The sequence below is a fragment of the Gorilla gorilla genome, chromosome 16, assembly GCF_029281585.2.
Source record: "Gorilla gorilla gorilla isolate KB3781 chromosome 16, NHGRI_mGorGor1-v2.1_pri, whole genome shotgun sequence".
NCBI classification, from domain to species: domain Eukaryota; kingdom Metazoa; phylum Chordata; class Mammalia; order Primates; family Hominidae; genus Gorilla; species Gorilla gorilla.
This window is the reverse complement of record NC_073240.2, coordinates 71,697,349-71,713,597: the sequence shown is the minus strand read 5'-3', so window position 1 is coordinate 71,713,597 and position 16,249 is coordinate 71,697,349. Positions and strand designations below refer to the sequence as shown.

The 16,249-nt window shown below is 45.9% G+C and overlaps 1 protein-coding gene and 1 pseudogene across 1 annotated transcript in view; both read right to left on the bottom strand.

Annotated features, from left to right (window-relative positions):
• LRRC49 (leucine rich repeat containing 49) overlaps positions 1-16,249 on the bottom strand; it is a 198,132-nt gene that overhangs the window by 178,828 nt on the left and 3,055 nt on the right. The gene's annotated exons all lie outside the window — the stretch shown is intronic.
• Positions 12,285-13,747, bottom strand: LOC101130600 (keratin, type II cytoskeletal 8-like; annotated as a pseudogene).

Here is a 16,249-nt window from a genome sequence, read left to right as displayed (position 1 = left end):
CCCTCTGATGCCGAGCCGAGGCTAGACTGTGCTGCCGCAATCTCGGCTCACTGCAACCTCCCTGCCTGATTCTCCTGCCTCAGCCTGCCGAGTGCCTGGGATTGCAGGCGCGCGCTGCCACGCCTGACTGGTTTTTGTATTTTTTGGTGGAGACAGGGTTTCGCCGTGTTGGCCGGGCTGGTCTCCAGCTCCTGACCGTGAGTGATCTGCCCGCCTGGGCCTCCCGAGGTGCCGGGATTGCAGACGGAGTCTCGCTCACTCAGTGCTCAATCTTGCCCAGGCTGGAGTGCAGTGGCGTGATCTCGGCTTGCTACAACCTCCACCTCCCAGCCGCCTGCCTTGGCCTCCCAAAGTGCCCAGATTGCAGCCTGTGCCCAGCTGCCACCCCGTCTGGGAAGTGAGGAGCGTCTCTGCCTGGGCGCCCATCGTCTGGGATGTGAGGAGCCCCTCTGCCCGGCCGCCCAGTCTGGGAAGTGAGGAGCGTCTCTGCCTGGGCGCCCATCGTCTGGGATGTGAGGAGCCCCTCTGCCCGGCCGCCCAGTCTGGGAAGTAAGGAGCGCCTCTTCCCAGCCGCCATCCCGTCTAGGAAGTGAGGAGCGCCTCTTCCCGGCCGCCATCCCGTCTAGGAAGTGAGGAGCGTCTCTGCCCGGCCGCCCATCGTCTGAGATGTGGGGAGCGCCTCTGCCCCCCCGCCCCGTCTGGGATGTGAGGAGTGTCTCTGCCCCGCCACCACCCCGTCTGGGAGGTGAGGAGCGTCTCTGCCCGGCCGCCCCGTCTGGGAGGTGAGGAGCCCCTCCGCCCAGCAGCCGCCCCGTCTGGGAAGTGAGGAGCGTCTCCGCCCGGCAGCCGCCCCGCCCAGGAGGTGGGGGGCAGCCCCCGCCCGGCCAGCCGCCCCGTTCGGGAGGTGGGGGGCGCCTCTGCCCGGCCGCCCCGTCTGGGAAGTGAGGAGCCCTTCTGCCCAGCCGCCACCCCGTCTGGGAGGTGTGCCCAACAGCTCATTGAGAGCGGGCCATGATGACGATGGGGGTTTTGTCGAGTAGAGAGGGGGGAAATGTGGGGAAAGGAAAGAGAGATCAGATTGTTGCTGTGTCTGTGTAGAAAGAAGTAGACATGGGAGATTCCATTTTGTTCTGTATTAGGAAAAATTCTTCTGCCTTGGGATGCTGTTCATCTATAACCTTACCCCCAACCCCGTGCTCTCTGAAACATGTGCTGTGTCCACTCAGGGTTAAGTGGATTAAGGGCGGTGCAAGATGTGCTTTGTTAAACAGATGCTTGAAGGCAGCATACTCATTAAGAGTCATCACCACCACTCCCTAATCTCAAGTACCCAGAGACACAAACACTGCGGAAGGCCGCAGGGTCCTCTGCCTAGGAAAACCACAGACCCTTGTTCACATGTTTATCTGCTGACCTTCGCTCCACTATTGTCCTATGACCCTGCCAAATCCCCCTCTCCGAGAAACACCCAAGAATGATCAATAAATACTTAAAAAAAAAAAAAAAAAAAAACTAAGCATGGCAGAATCAGTCCCTGCCCTCAAATATCTTACAGCATATCTAGAAATTCTTAAAATAAGTTGCAATCATTTTTTAGTTACAATTTGATTCCCAGTGGGGAAGAAATTGAGATGATGACCTTGAAAGGGTTAAGAATTACCTACTGCTGGCTGGGCACGGTGGCTCACGCCTGTAATCCCAACACTTTGGGCGGCCTAGGCGGGCAAATCACCTGAGGTCAGGAGTTTGAGACCAGAATGACCAACATGGAGAAACCCTGTCTCTACTAAAAATACAAAATTAGCCGGGCGTGGTGGCACATGCCTGTAATCCCAGCTACTCGGGAGGCTGAGGCAGGAGAATCGCTTGAACCCAGGAGGCGGAGGTTTTGGTGAGCCAAGATCACGCCATTGCTCTACAGCCTTGGCAATAAGAGCAAAACTCCATCTCAAAACAAAACAAAAACAATTACCTACTGCTTATACCAAATGGTCCTGTCTTGAAGTGTATCACTCTTTGGGATTGATACAACTTCACATGAACCTCAAGTGTCACAGAAAAGTGGTAACCAACTATAGTGCATTTGCTCATGTTTCTAAAAATGGTAAACCACAGTTGAGCTAGTGTGATACTGCAGCAGAATTTTTATGACAAAGTGTGGGCTGCTCTGCAGCAATCCCTCCCAATTCAATTTGCTGATGACTCATCCATTCCAATCTTCATGTTTATAAATCAATGGAGAAAACCATGCTCTATATCTTTTATTCTGCATCAGTCTTTGCTGTTGGAATCCTCTTAGCTCAGTACAGAAAAAGAATTTTGCTTGGACACATTCCAAACTTAAATTGTCCTCTGGATTTTGTACCAAACTGAAAGAAACCAAAGAAAATCTCTCAGTTTCTGAAGCTCAGAGTGTCAGAAATAAGAGGGTCTGGATGTAGGGGCTAGTGAGCAAATAGGAAACTTTGCACTAAATAATTTTTTTTTTTTAGCTGCAGCTCAAGATTTTAATTTTAATATTTTTCTGTTAATAAAATCAGTAATAAACTCAGTGTGGGAAGTTGATTTTAAAAAAGCAAACACACACAAATAAGCAAATAAAAATCACCTGTTAATTTAGGACGCAATTGCAAAGAAGAGAAACCCACTTTCACTAGCTCAAGGCAAAAAGGGAGAATATTGGAAGCATAACAGGGACAAGGGTATTACAGTTTAATATTTACAACCTCTCCCCATTGCCTGCTTTTTAAGAAGGATTTGTGCCTGTGTGGGTGGGCTGCTGCATGTGTGTGCTGCTCAGCTCCTGGGCCTGTATTGTACTGACAGTAATCGCTGATAAAGCAGCGGATCTGTAGTAGCCTCCTCTGCTTGCACACAGCCTAAAATGCCCACCAGCCCTACTTAAATATATGTACATCCCACAGCTGTCTAGCCCTAGTTTCTGGGTTTAGCAGTACAGTGTTTGATAGACACTCACTAGTAGGTTCACCTTGGATCACATGTCCCTGCAGCCAATCGCCTACCACTGAAAGGGTGGGATCATTTGGTTTAAATATGGCAGTCTAAGAAGCTCCTTCCAGAAGAGGGGAGGCTTTGAGTGGGATAGATTATTTTAGAAGATTAGACGGGGAAGAAGTGAATGGCATCTATAGAACAAATATAATACTATCTAGAAATCATCACTGTTAACATGTCAGTGTGTTTCCTTAGTTGATATGCTGTTTGTAGAAGTATATATGTATTATATAGTTGATAAATGATAAATATAGCTCTGTGACCTGAGCTTTTCATATATTATAATAATCTATCATAAACATTTATTTTTATCATTAAAATTTTTTCTCCAATTACTTTAATGGTGGCATAATACTCCACTGTAGAGATATTATTATAATTGATAAACTACTGAATATTCATGTGATTTCCAAGTATCTATCATTTTACATAAAGCTGCAATAGACATCCCTGTACTTTAATCTTTGTGCTTATTTCTGATTATTTTATTAGAGGTACCTAGAAGTGGGATCAATGCCTACAAATATTTATTTACTGCCAATTTGTTTTCTAAAATGTTTATACTAACTTGTACTACCACCCGCAATGATTAGATGGGATTATCTCATCTTAGCATCAGCTCTTACCTATTTAGAAAAATGAAACAAAGCATGACACTGAAGCTTGTCACTGTATATAGTTTTTGCCTCTCCTGTATATTGTATTCAGTTCCACATTTGGGGTGACCCAAGTTTAAAGCTGAGATTCTTATGGTCCCCAGACCAGTTGCATCAGCATCACCCGGGAACTTGGTAGAAAAGCAAATTCTCAGGCTCTACCCTAGACCTACTGAGTCAGAAACTCTGAGAATGGGAGCCAGAAATCTGAGTTTCAACAAGCCCTTTGGGTGATTCTGATGCACGCTCAATTTTGAGAGCCACCAGTTGAAAGCATTGAAGAGTTCTGCCTAAGCCCTCACAGTGTTTCCCCAATTTTGAGTGACCAAATATCATTTTCTTGGCCCTGACCATTTATAAGGGACAGTGTGATGTAACATAAGGATAAGGGATTTTAGTTTAGAGGGCCTGAGTTGTAATAATTGGATGGCTCCCTACTGGGTACGTATCCAAGCGCATGTCGTAATAACGTATTACACTGTCATAGCTTACATTTCAAGGTGAAAATTTCTCTATATCATTTAGCCCCAATAGAACACTGGAAGGAAGTTTTAGCTAAGGTTACCCCAGATGTTTCATGGTTACACAAGAATACAAAACAAAACATGTTTTCCCCACAGAATGAAAATACAATATAAGTTTTCTTTAGCAGCTGTGGCTGGAGATTGCAAAATGGAATAGTCTGGCCACCCTCCAAGCCATTAGCACCCCCTCCCTTTCCCCCAAGGGTGAAAGACAATCAAGCCAAAGAGAAGGAAAAACACTCTGCTCTCAACTTCACAGCTAATACCCAGAAACAGAGCTGCCGGAGCATCTGCGATGTGTCAAAATAGAGATGACGGAGAGGAGTACAGAGCACCTCACCCCACAACCTCTAGATCAGACTAGTCCACTTTGAATGGCTCTCAGAAGCAGGACCCCAATACTCATCTCAAAGAAATGCGTGACAAGATTGCAGGCATTGTGGTAGATGTGGTAGAGAAAATTGGGGAGCAAAAGTCTTTCCAGTGCCCTTCATATAGCACGCCAGCAATGACTGTCTTTTTCACCTGGATTTAATAATGCCCCCACTTCTGAGACTGTTAAGGATTGCTAGGCCCATGGCATCTTCAGAAGAGTGCAGGGTGGGATAGTGGGAACAGCGTAGATTTGGAGTCTGACAGCGTGAGGATAAATCTTTATGCACTTCCATATCCCAGCCGTATAACCTTTAGCAAGTTACTTAATTTTGCTGAGCCTTAGTTTTCTAACAATACCTCACTGGGATCATTGGGACTTGGGACTGCTGCAAGGGTTAAATGAGGTCATAGGCCAAGAACACAGTAATTGCTCCAAAAATGGCCATTCCCATCATCTCCTGGACAGTACTTTGGTGTCTTCTTCACCCTGATGTGAAGGACACAAAAAATACTCTGTTGATGCTCAGAAGAAAAAAACAAATCTCATCATGCATTTCAAAACTTCTTCACAGGAAGTTCTTTTCTTCTCTATGCTCTTGTCTATCAGTCTTTCTTTTGATACTTCATGGTGCCCCTTACAAGCCTCTTTCTCTGGAGAGTGTCTGATATGAGGATTCCCGTCACAAAGGCAGGCCTACATGACTCAGCACAGTTCTGAACTAGACCTTCTTCCAAAGAGGGTGAAAGGAATGAGAGAGCAGGCATTGAGATGTGCTGTCTTCTGCTTGGACCTTGATAGCCTTGGGCACTTGGCCTTCAGGATTCCGTTCCCATCAGCCTCCACTTGAATTCTCTATAATCAGGTACCCAATGCTACATTAAGTCCATTACCAAATCTTTAACCCCAAAGACTTTCCAAAGGCCAGACTTGGCCTTGAGTCGATCTGGAGTTCAGGCCAGGTTCATAATTATACCTTATTTCAACTTTCTAACCCCAACCTCTACTTGGCCAATCATTTAATGACCCTGGGGGATTCAAATCTGGAGAATAAGGCAAGGACTGAATGAAATTGTGTTAATTTCTGTCCAATTTAATTAAATTTTCTTAAGGTGTGATTGATTTCCTTAGGACCTTGGTATATGGTCCAGTGCTGCTTAGCCAATGGGTTAAGTATCTCCAGATTCCCAGATATTTTTCTACCCTTATCTATATCCAGTCACTGCATGAAGACCCTGAGGACTTAGAAGTTAAGGTCTTAATTTGATCTTGAAGATGATTTAAACTTCTGGAGTCTCATCTGTAAGGCCAGGACAGTTGCACAGAATGTTTGTTAAGATTTCCATGCAGAAACCTAACCTAATAATACTCAGTGAACAGGGGTATGGAAATTACCAGTGAGCTGCAGCCTCACTATTTAAACATGTCTTAGTGGCCAGACGTGGTCGCTCACGCCTGTAATCCCGGCAATTGGGGAGTCTGAAGCGGGCGGATCACGAGATCAAGAGATGGAGACCATCCTGGCCAACATGGTGAAACCCCATCTCTACTAAAAATACAAAAATTAGCCGGGCATGGTGGCACACGGCTGTAGTCACAGCAACTCAGGAGGCTGAGGCAGGAGAATCACTTGAACCCGGAGGCAGAGGTTGCAGTGAGCCAAGATCGCACCACTGCACTCCAGCCTGGGTGACAGAGCGAGACGCCATCTCAAAAATAAATAATAAATAAATAAATAAATACTTTACATGTACCAGAACTATGGGGATACAATGAGATTAGAGTAATGAGAAAGATATACATGTCTCTGCCTTCGTGGAGTTTACTATCTATTGGGAAATTCAGACGTTAAACAGAGTCAAAAATATGATGCATATTGCAAGAGTATAAACACAGGATGCTATGAACCTACTTATTAACCAAGTGTGGCTGCATAATACTGGATTATTCATTTTAAAAAATGTTTCACTCTATGCCTTGCAACCATTCAAGCAAATATCCAAGTCCATACCTCCTTGCCTCTAGGGTGACCAATTCATCTTGGCTTGCCCAGGATTTTCTTGGTTTTGACACTGAAAGTCCCATGGCCAGGGAAAACTCTCAGTCCTCAAAAAACCAGACAGGTAGGTTATACTTCTTGCCTCAGGGAAAGTCTGGGGCAGAGTTCTCTGGCTTTTGTTTTCAAAAGCCTAAATTCTTTAGGATAACGGACATGAATCCTTCAAAAATTCAATGTCATGAAGCAACAATAACAATATAAAATGGCGAAGGGACTATTCTAGATGTAAATAAATTAGAAGGACATAAACAGCAAATGCAATGTGTGACTCTAAATTGGATCCTGGTTTTTATTCTGAAGCATAATGAACATTCTTGCAATGAAACATTTTGGGGAAATGAATATGAACTCGCTATTAGATAATTTTACAGAACTATCAACAGTTTTGTTAGATGCAACCATGGTATTGTGGTTTTGTAGGTGAATGTCTTTCTCTTTAGAAGACAGGCTGAAGTACTGAGAGGTGAAAAAAGATGGTGATAAATTTTTAACGATTTTTGAATTCAGTAGAGTGCATAAGAATGTTCATTTTATTATTATTTCAACCTTTCTGTATTTACGAAACTAATACAAAGTTTTGGGAAAGAAGTCAGTAACCACTAAGCAGAATAGAGATTTGGGTTAAGAGAAATGGCCAGGCATGGGGCCCACACCTGTAATCCCAGCACTGTGGGAGGCTGAGGCAGGAGGATTGCTGGAGGACCCAAGTTCAAGATGAAAGAAACTTGTCCCTGAATTGGAAAAGTCTTCTTCCAGAATGGAAGCAGGAGAAAAAAGGAAGAAAATGACTGTGCTGGTGGTGTTGACTCTAGGCATATGGGGTTATAGAGGGCCTAGCAAAGATCCTAGTGCCCCAAATTTGGCATTGAAGCAGCTAAGAGAGCCCTGACTTAATGATATGGACATCTCAGTTGCTAGATTCCCGGATACACAGATGACTGATGAACAGACACCTGGAATTTTGACCCTAGCCCAAGTTTTGAGAAGAACCCAAACTGAAACTGAGATTCCATTTCCATCACCCCAAAGAGTTACATTTTCTCCACATCTGAGTTTATGGACAGCATTGAATGTCCTGTACACTAAACTGGCAAATCCAGAAAAGTTCCCCTGAGTGATATCTTAGCTAAAACCTGAAAGATTAGAAGTTTGCCAGGTAAAAAGGAGAGAATAAGCATGTCACGCATCTGAAACCGCACGTTTAAAGGACAGAAGAGTGGTGCCTTCAGATAAACTAAGAGAAATTCAGTATGGCCAGAGCAGAGGGAGTGAGGGCAAGATGGACATGAGATGAGGATGGAAAGGCAGCCTGGAGCCAGAATGCGCTAGGCCTTCCAAATTAGGCAAAGGAAATCACCCACACCTCTCCCCTTGGGAACTCCAGGGCCCTGCTCTTCCCTCTCAATGCCTCATCCATCCTGGTGCCCATGCCTCAGGGCCTCTCGGTGTCTTTAGAATGTGCAGTCTGGGCTACACATTAGAAGTCATCCTGATTAGGCTCCAAGTTCTTGCTGTAAAAGTGATGACAAATGGAGAGAAACTGAGTCTGTCACCCATTCTGGGGGGAGCTCTTTCCACTTGAGCCCTTTTACCCACTAATGTTATTAATACACAAACCTAGCCCCTCAAACGCTGCCCAAGTATCTGTGGACATTCCCTGGGGGCGTCTCATATGTGTTTCATAGATGAATCTAGCTAGTCACCACCTGGTGTCTGCATGTTGTCCCTCCTTTACTGTCCCAGCCTCCTCTGCTAGACTATACCCTATCCAATGGGCACTACAGGCACTTCCCTGGGCACAACTGTGTCCACCAGTCACCAAAGTCTCCTCCTGCAGCTGATGAGCAGCACAGAAGGTGCCAAAGCTGTGAGATGTTATTCTGAGCAGAGGCAAAAAATGCCTCCCCTCGTGATGTGCACCCTCAGATAGTGGGATCCCAAAGTCATATTCCTTGTGCTGAAATAGTTTATAGGGGTTATAGGAAAACAGGCTTTTCAGTTTTCATGTACAGTCCCCCTAGCTTTCCACGGGGCTCAGATACATGACCACAGAGGTTGGGTAGCAGGGCCTTGGCCCACAGGCAAGCAAACACATATCAGACGCTACTCTGTCCCCCAAATCACTCATCTTTTCTGACAATGGAGGCTTTGTTAGTGAGTCAGGCTTGTGGTGCCTGGCTCCTATTTCTCTGGGATGACTATTCTTCTGGGAGGAGCTTCAGTCCCTCCTGTGGGGATTTTTGAATCTGCTAACTGGTTCTCTGAATATGCCAGATATCTGAACTCCAGCAGAGGTCATAGTTTGGGCTCCTCCTGGGACCCACAGCTTTTGTCTGTCTTCTATTAGACCAGAATACTTGAGAAAAGGATGGGGTCTTATTTGCTCTCATATCCTTGAATGGTGGCATGGGCCTGGCATGTAGGAGATGTTCAATTTGTTGTTTTTATTGAAAGACCATCCCATACCTTCGGTCAGTGGCCACCAAACTTCAGCTTGATGGAAACCACTTGGGAGATTATTAAATACACAGATTTCTAGGCGGTATCTTCAGAGATATGACTCATTTGATCTGGAGTGAAGATGCAGGACTATACATTTAAATAAGTTCCTTAGTAATTCTGATGCCCGTGGTCCTTGAATTTCACTTTGCCTCTACCTTAGGCAGGCCTGAACCAGGGCCACTATTGGCACAAAGGGCCACTTTAGCTCATTTGTGAGAATTAGAAATAGTTACCCTTTTCCCCTCTAGTTGCACCAAGTCTGAGGCCAGGGTGACAGCTTGGTGAGCAGAGTTTAGGCAGTCATTTCATCCCTTTATCCCCTATGCCAAGCATCCTCGTGCTGTGTACAACCTGAACAATTGTTTGCAGCAGCCTGGTCTGATGCCTGCTCCTGCTAAGAAATAGTGCACATGAGAAATGCATCTTTGAGTCACCCAGTCCCTCAGTAAACTCTAGGAAGATGCTGGAGTTGAATTGTGCTGGTTACTTGCACCTGGAGATCAGATGAACCACTAGCCAGAGTCTCCAGACCTGTTGGGAGGAACCTGAAAAATATGGCTTGAAAGACCAAACACAGAGGTTCTTGAATTTTGCTGCATGTTGGAATCATTTTGGGAGCTTTGAAAGCTAGGTATAATGCCTGATGCTTGATGTCTAGGTCTTAACCCCAGAACTTAATTGGTAGGGCATCAGAAATTTTTTTTTTTTTTTTTTTTTTTTGAGATGGAGTCTTGCTCTGTCGCCCAGGCTGGAGTGCAGTGGTACAATCTCAGCTCACTGCAACCTCTGCCTCCTGGGTTCAAGCGATTCTCCTGCCTTAGCCTCCTGAGTAGCTGGGACTACAGGCACGTGCCACCATGCCCAGCTAATTTTTTGTATTTTTAGTAGAGACGAGGTTTCACGGTGTTAGCCAGGATGGTCTCGATCTCCTGGCCTTGTGATCCGCCCGCCTCGGCCTCCCAAAGTGCTGGGATTACAGGCGTGAGCCACCGCGCCCGGCCAGCCTCAGAATTTTTAAAAGCCCCCCAGGTGATTCTAAGATTCTAACATGCAACTTAAGTTGAGAATTTCTGACCTAATGGAGCCCTCACCCTGATCAGGGAGAAGCATTGACTGCTGTGTGTCTTCCTGGGGAATGGAGGACCAGGGTGGGCTCGCCCTTCAGGCCGGAGTAGGCAGCTGGCTCTCTTGCTATGTGTGGTCCAGCTTTGTGTAAGTTCTTTAGGTTTTCCCTCAAGAAAAGAATGAGTACCTGTGCCTGTGTTTCTTAGAGTTCTACCAATCACTTTCATACCTGCTGTTACTGATCACTCGCCTAGATCTAGTCCTTCTTTCACCTCTCTAAAATAAAACCCATCTATTTTTTCTTTTTAAGACAGAGTCTCACTCTGTCACCCAGGCTGGAGTGCAGTGGTGTGATCTTGGCTCACTGCAGCCTCCACCTTCTGGGTTCGAGCAATTCTCCTGCCTCGGCCTCCCGAGTAGCTAGGACTACAGGCGCACACCACCACGCCTGGCTAAGGGTCTCCATCTATTTTTAACTTGTGACATTCCTCATCAGTTTGATAAACCAGTCCTCCACAAGACATAAATGGCAGGTAAAGCTTGAATATACTTTCCAAAGTATGTGTCAAAACAATTTGATAATATGCCACAAAGAAATTAATATTATGAGAGCAAGACGTTATCTTTAAATGGTGGGACCCAAACTGGGGATGTTGTTGCTTTGTGGGGAGCACCTCAAACTTAGGGGAGTGGGAGACAGTACTGAGGGCCTTTTAGAAAACCCTACTCTTTTTACCACCTGCAGCAATGACCTGACTTCCGTTGATAATGCCGATAATGCTATTCTTCTGAAGGGAGAGAAGAAGAAGGAATAAAGAATCTGGTTCCCCCACTAGAACACGAGCTCTTATGCTAATAGGGGGAACTACATTCTATTCCTTTTGGACTCCTGCATCATTCGTACCACATAATTTGCATGCTTTTGCCATGCAATAAATGTTGAAATTGTTACATTCAAATTCAACACCAATTTATTGAGTAGCTACTATATCCTAGGCCCTGAACTAGGTACTTCCATGTGTTATATAATTCAATCTTCTATTAATATTAGGCATTAATATCTAATACTTTAGACATTAAGTAGGATATAGGTTAAGTCTGTGACAAAAATATATCAAAATACAGTCTATTAGACAAAGTGTGAGATTCTTTCTTTCTAAAATAATGATCCACATTACAGCCCAGCAAACAAATCCAGAGCGTGTTTGCTGGTTCAACTCTCCTCAACATGTGACTTCCATCCTTGGGTTAGACAAGGCCACTTTAGCCAATGGGTAGAGGAAAAAGCCAGAGACACACAACCCAGAAGGGCCAGAAAACCTTTCTGTTCACATCCTATTGGCCAGAATTTAGTTACATGATTATACCAATATGCAAGGCAGGCTGGGAAATGTAATCACTAATTAGGTGGCCATATAGCCATCTAAAACTGGGGATTGATATTGTTAGACAAGAAAGAATAAATATTAATGGACAATACTCATAAAAATCTCACACCTATGGATAACTATCTTAATTCATATTGAAGTTAGAAATAAACTATAGGGCAGAGTGCAATGCCATATACCTGTAATTCCAGCACTTTGGGAGGCCAAGAGTTAGAAACCAGCCTGGACAACATAGAAAGACCCTATCTCTACAAAAAACTTAAACTGGCCAGGTGTGGTGGCACGCCTGTAGTCCCAGCTACTTGGGAGGCTGAGGCAGGAAAATAGCTTGAGCCCAGGAGTTTGAGGATACAGTGAGTTATGATCACTCCACTGCACTCGAGCCTAGGCGACAGAGTGAGACCTCATCTCTCCTTTTTGTTTTTTGGTTTTGTTTGTTTGTTTGTTTGACAGTTGGTAGGGCTAGCTGAGGTTTTATTTTTGGACAGAAAAAAAAATGTAAAAAGCAATTGAATTGTTTTGTAGCTGGAGGCATGGGTAAGGGGTGTCCCCAGGCAGTAAACTCCCCCGCGGGTGGGCTGAGGGCTTGGGCTGAGCCTCAGGTGGGTCTCCTGTTCCCTGTGATATCATGCACAGCAGCCTCCCTCCAGGGCCCTGGGGCAGCCGCAGGAGGGGGAGGACAGGAGGGGCTGCCGCGTCTGTTCACTTAGGCAGGACGTCAGAGGACTTGGACACCAGCTTCCCATCACGGGTCTCAATTTTCTTCAACCACAGCCCTGGTGGAGCCAGTGCGGCTGAAGGAGCTGGAGCCTGCGCCAGAGCCAAAGCTGGAGCCCAGGCTGTAGCTGAGGCCGGGGCTTGTGAGGTCCCCATAGGTCGAGCTCACACCACCTGCATAGCCGCTGGTGGTCTTCGTATGGATAGTCATGTTCTGCATCTCAGACTCCAGCCGGCTCTCCTCACCCTCCAGCAGCTTCCTATAGGTGGCAGTTTTGATGTCCAAGGCCAGCTTGACATTCATGAGCTCCTGGTACTCACGCAGCTGCCACACCATATCCTGCCTGGCCCATTGCAGAGAGGCCTCCAGCTCGGACAGCTTGGCATTGGCATCCTTAATGGCCAGCTCCCCACACTGCTCCACATCTGTGATGGTGGCCTCCAGGGAAGCCATCTGGCCTTTGAGGCCCTTAATCTCAGCCTGGAGCCAGCTGATGTTCCGGTTCATCTCGGAGATCTCAGTCTTTATAGGCTGCAGGTCATGCCCATGCTTCCCAGCCAGCGTCTGCAGCTCCTCATACTTGATCTGGTGCATGCTCTCAGCCTCCGCCTGGCTGCAGTTGGCAATCTCCTCCTACTGCACCTTGACCTCAGCAATGATGCTGACCATGTCCAGGAAGTAGCTGTTGTCCATGGACAGCACCACAGCTATGTCTGAGATGTGGGACTGCAGCTCCCAGATCTCTTCAAACAGCTGCCTGAGGAAGTCCATCTCGTCAGTCAGCCCTTCCAGGCAAGACTCCAGCTCTATCTTGTTCATGTAAGCTTCATCCACATCCTTCTTGATGAGGACAAATTCATTCTCCACCTCTGTACGCTTATTGATCTCATCCTCATATTTGTTCTTGAAGTCCTCCACCAGCCCCTGCATGTTGCCAAGCTCCACCTCCAGCTTCAGCTTCTCCTGGCTCAGAGTCTCCAGCTGCCACCTAAGGTTGTTGATATAGCTCTGGAACATGTTGTTCTTGTTGTTCTGAGCCATCTTCTGCTGCTGCAGGAGGCTCCACTTGGTCTCCAGCATCTTGTTCTGCTGCTCCAGGAACCATACCTTGTCTATGAAGGAGGCAAACTTGTTGTTGAGGGTCTTGATCTGCTCCTTCTCTGGGTGTGTAGAGCCTGGATGTTGGGGTCCACCTCCAGGTTAAGAGGGCTCAGCAGGCTCTGGTTGACCATGACAGCAGTGATGCCTCCCATACCACTGGCCCCACCACCCAGCCTCCACCCAGGCCACCCCAGAAGCTGCTGCTGCCCACTCGGGAGAATCTCAAGTAGCTGATGCAGGCACTGGGCCCACTTGTGTAGCAGCAGCTGCTGAAGGCCCAGGGGTCAGAGGTGGACATCTTGTAGGACTTCTGGGTCACCCTGATGGACATGGTGGAGGCAGAAGTGGAGGCAGGCGGGCTGAACCAGGCAGAGATTCCAGAAGGAGCAGAGAAGCTGCTTCTTGGTCCTTTTTTTGTTTATTTTGTTTTGTTTTTAATTGAGACCAAGTCTCGCTCTGTCGCCCAGGCAGGAGTGCAATGGCACAATCTCGGCTCACTGCAACCTCCACCTCCCGGGTTCAAGCGATTTTCCTGCCTCACCCTCCTGAGTAGCTGGGACTACAGGCACCCGCCACCAAGCCTGGCTAATTTTTTTGTATTTTTAGTAGAGACAGGGTTTCACCATGTTGGCCAGGCTGGTCTCGAACTCCTGACCTCAAGTGATTTGCCCACCTCGGCCTCCAAAAGTGCTGGGATTACAGGCGTGAGCCACTGCACCCAGCTGTGAGACCCTGTCTCAAAAAAGAAAAAGAAAAAAAGAAACTATAGAAAGATGCTGGTTTCTGGCCAGGGAAGTCCTCCATTTTGTCAGTGTATTCAGGATTAGGTTGGCTCTGAAGCAAAACACTTCTGCAGACCAGATTCAACTTTTAAGGGTATGGCATCTAGAAAAAAACTGATTTATTAATTTACAATGGAGCAATATACATACTCAGCAACTAGAATGTTTGTGTTTCCCATTCAGGCTAAGGCTTTCTTGGTATGAAGGTTCTTGGAAGTCCGCATCATAATCTACTAGCATACACTGAGTGTCTAATCTGGGCCAGGTCTGTGCTAGACATTTTTCACAAACAACCTAGTTTGATCTGTGTGCCCAACTCAATTAAGTGAGGATCATTCAGAACATTTTACAGGTAAGAAAATTGAACAGCAGAGAGGTTATGAAGCTAAGCAGCAGCAAGGCTGGAGTCTGAATTCAGATCTATTTGATAATAAAGTGAGCGTGTTTCCATTATACCCTGCTGCTTATGTGTGAGCTTTTCTAGTCAGCTTCAAAGCATCCTTGGGGATGTTTTCACTGGCTGTGCCTCCCTGTATGGATTTCTGTTACAGCATTTAGTGCATAGACACAGTCTTATTATTGAAGGCTGTCTTTCCTAGGCTCCCTCCATCTCTTGGTATTCATGGATCATGTCTCAGGCATTTTACAAAATTGAGTGTAGCACAGGTCCTGGTATTTGGTACATGCTTAAACAAATGATTAAATTAGTAGATAAAAATGCCCTCTTAACCTACAGTTAAAACAGACCCTTTTTTTTTTCCTTTAATTTGAAGATGGGGTCTCTGTTGCCCAAGCTGGAGTGCAGTGGTGCCATCATGGTTCACTGCAGCCTCGACCTCCTGGGCTTAAGGGATCCTCCTGCCTCAGCCTCCCGAGTAGCTGGGACTACTCCTCTTCAACGCTTAGCCTTGCCCCAACTTCCCAGCTTCACCACAATATCTTATTCCAAGTCCTTGGTTTCCAGCTGTAGTGCCAGGCACACTCAAAAATATTTCCAATTGATTCCAAACAACACCCTTGTATATACTGGAAAAGTCTTCTAGGGTTGAGTTTTTCCTTCAACCTAATCTCAGTCCATCCTGATGGCTTGTCAATGTGTTTCCTTTTGTTTCATCCTCAGGAGCTATGGAAAAAGCTGTTTCCCCTTGTGAGTTTACTATGAAAATGAGCTGTCAAGATTCCAGGGAAGGGAAAGATGCCAACTCCAGGCTGAGGTCATGATTTTGTTTAAAGAGGCTTTGCTAATCATCTCAGTGGTGATGCAAACTCCCTGCAATGATGTTCAAGACAGGCCTGGGTGGGACTGGCCTCCTTCCCCTGCCACGGCTCTGGGGAGGAATAAGCTGGAAATCGAAAGGAGCCCTTTAAAAGCCCTGGTTTCTTCACCAGTGACACAAATGATGGGTATGTGGGTAGGACTAATCAAAGCAAATCAGCAAGTGTTCCTAGATGAAGGCTCCCTGCTAGACAAAATCGGGTGCAACAAAGTGGAAGAAGAGGCCCTTCCCTCTAAGCCTCACTGGGACTCACTCTCCTCATTGCAAACGTGATCGAGTTGGACTTCTCCCATGAAATACCCCTAGTGCAAATGAGGGTTTCTGTCCTCCGCTCCTCTAGGCATTATTCTAAGCCAACTACTATAAATGAGAAACTTATGTGAGTTGCCTTAAACATTCCGTGCAAGTTTTGCCTTTGATTTCACAGATATTCCAAGTTGTTTTAATATATACATTGTGGCTGTTCTCTCAAATAGCTAAGTAAAATTGATACCCCAGAAATATGCCCCATATTTATGCTATGACTTAATGGGTACCCCTAAGAGTACCCATTCTTGGGTACTCTGCCAGACTACCCATTCCCTACCAGGAGCAGCTCCGAGCTGGATGATGTCTGACATTCTTTCTAGATCCAAAATTCCTTTATGAGGAGTCAGAAATAAGTAATAACAGAAACAACATAGGCAGATATGTTTGAATGTAAGGACATATAAATTCAATTTCTTTTTTTCAAAACTCTCACCAAGTAAAACGCTTCTACAGCCCAGATTCACCCACCAACTGTCAGTT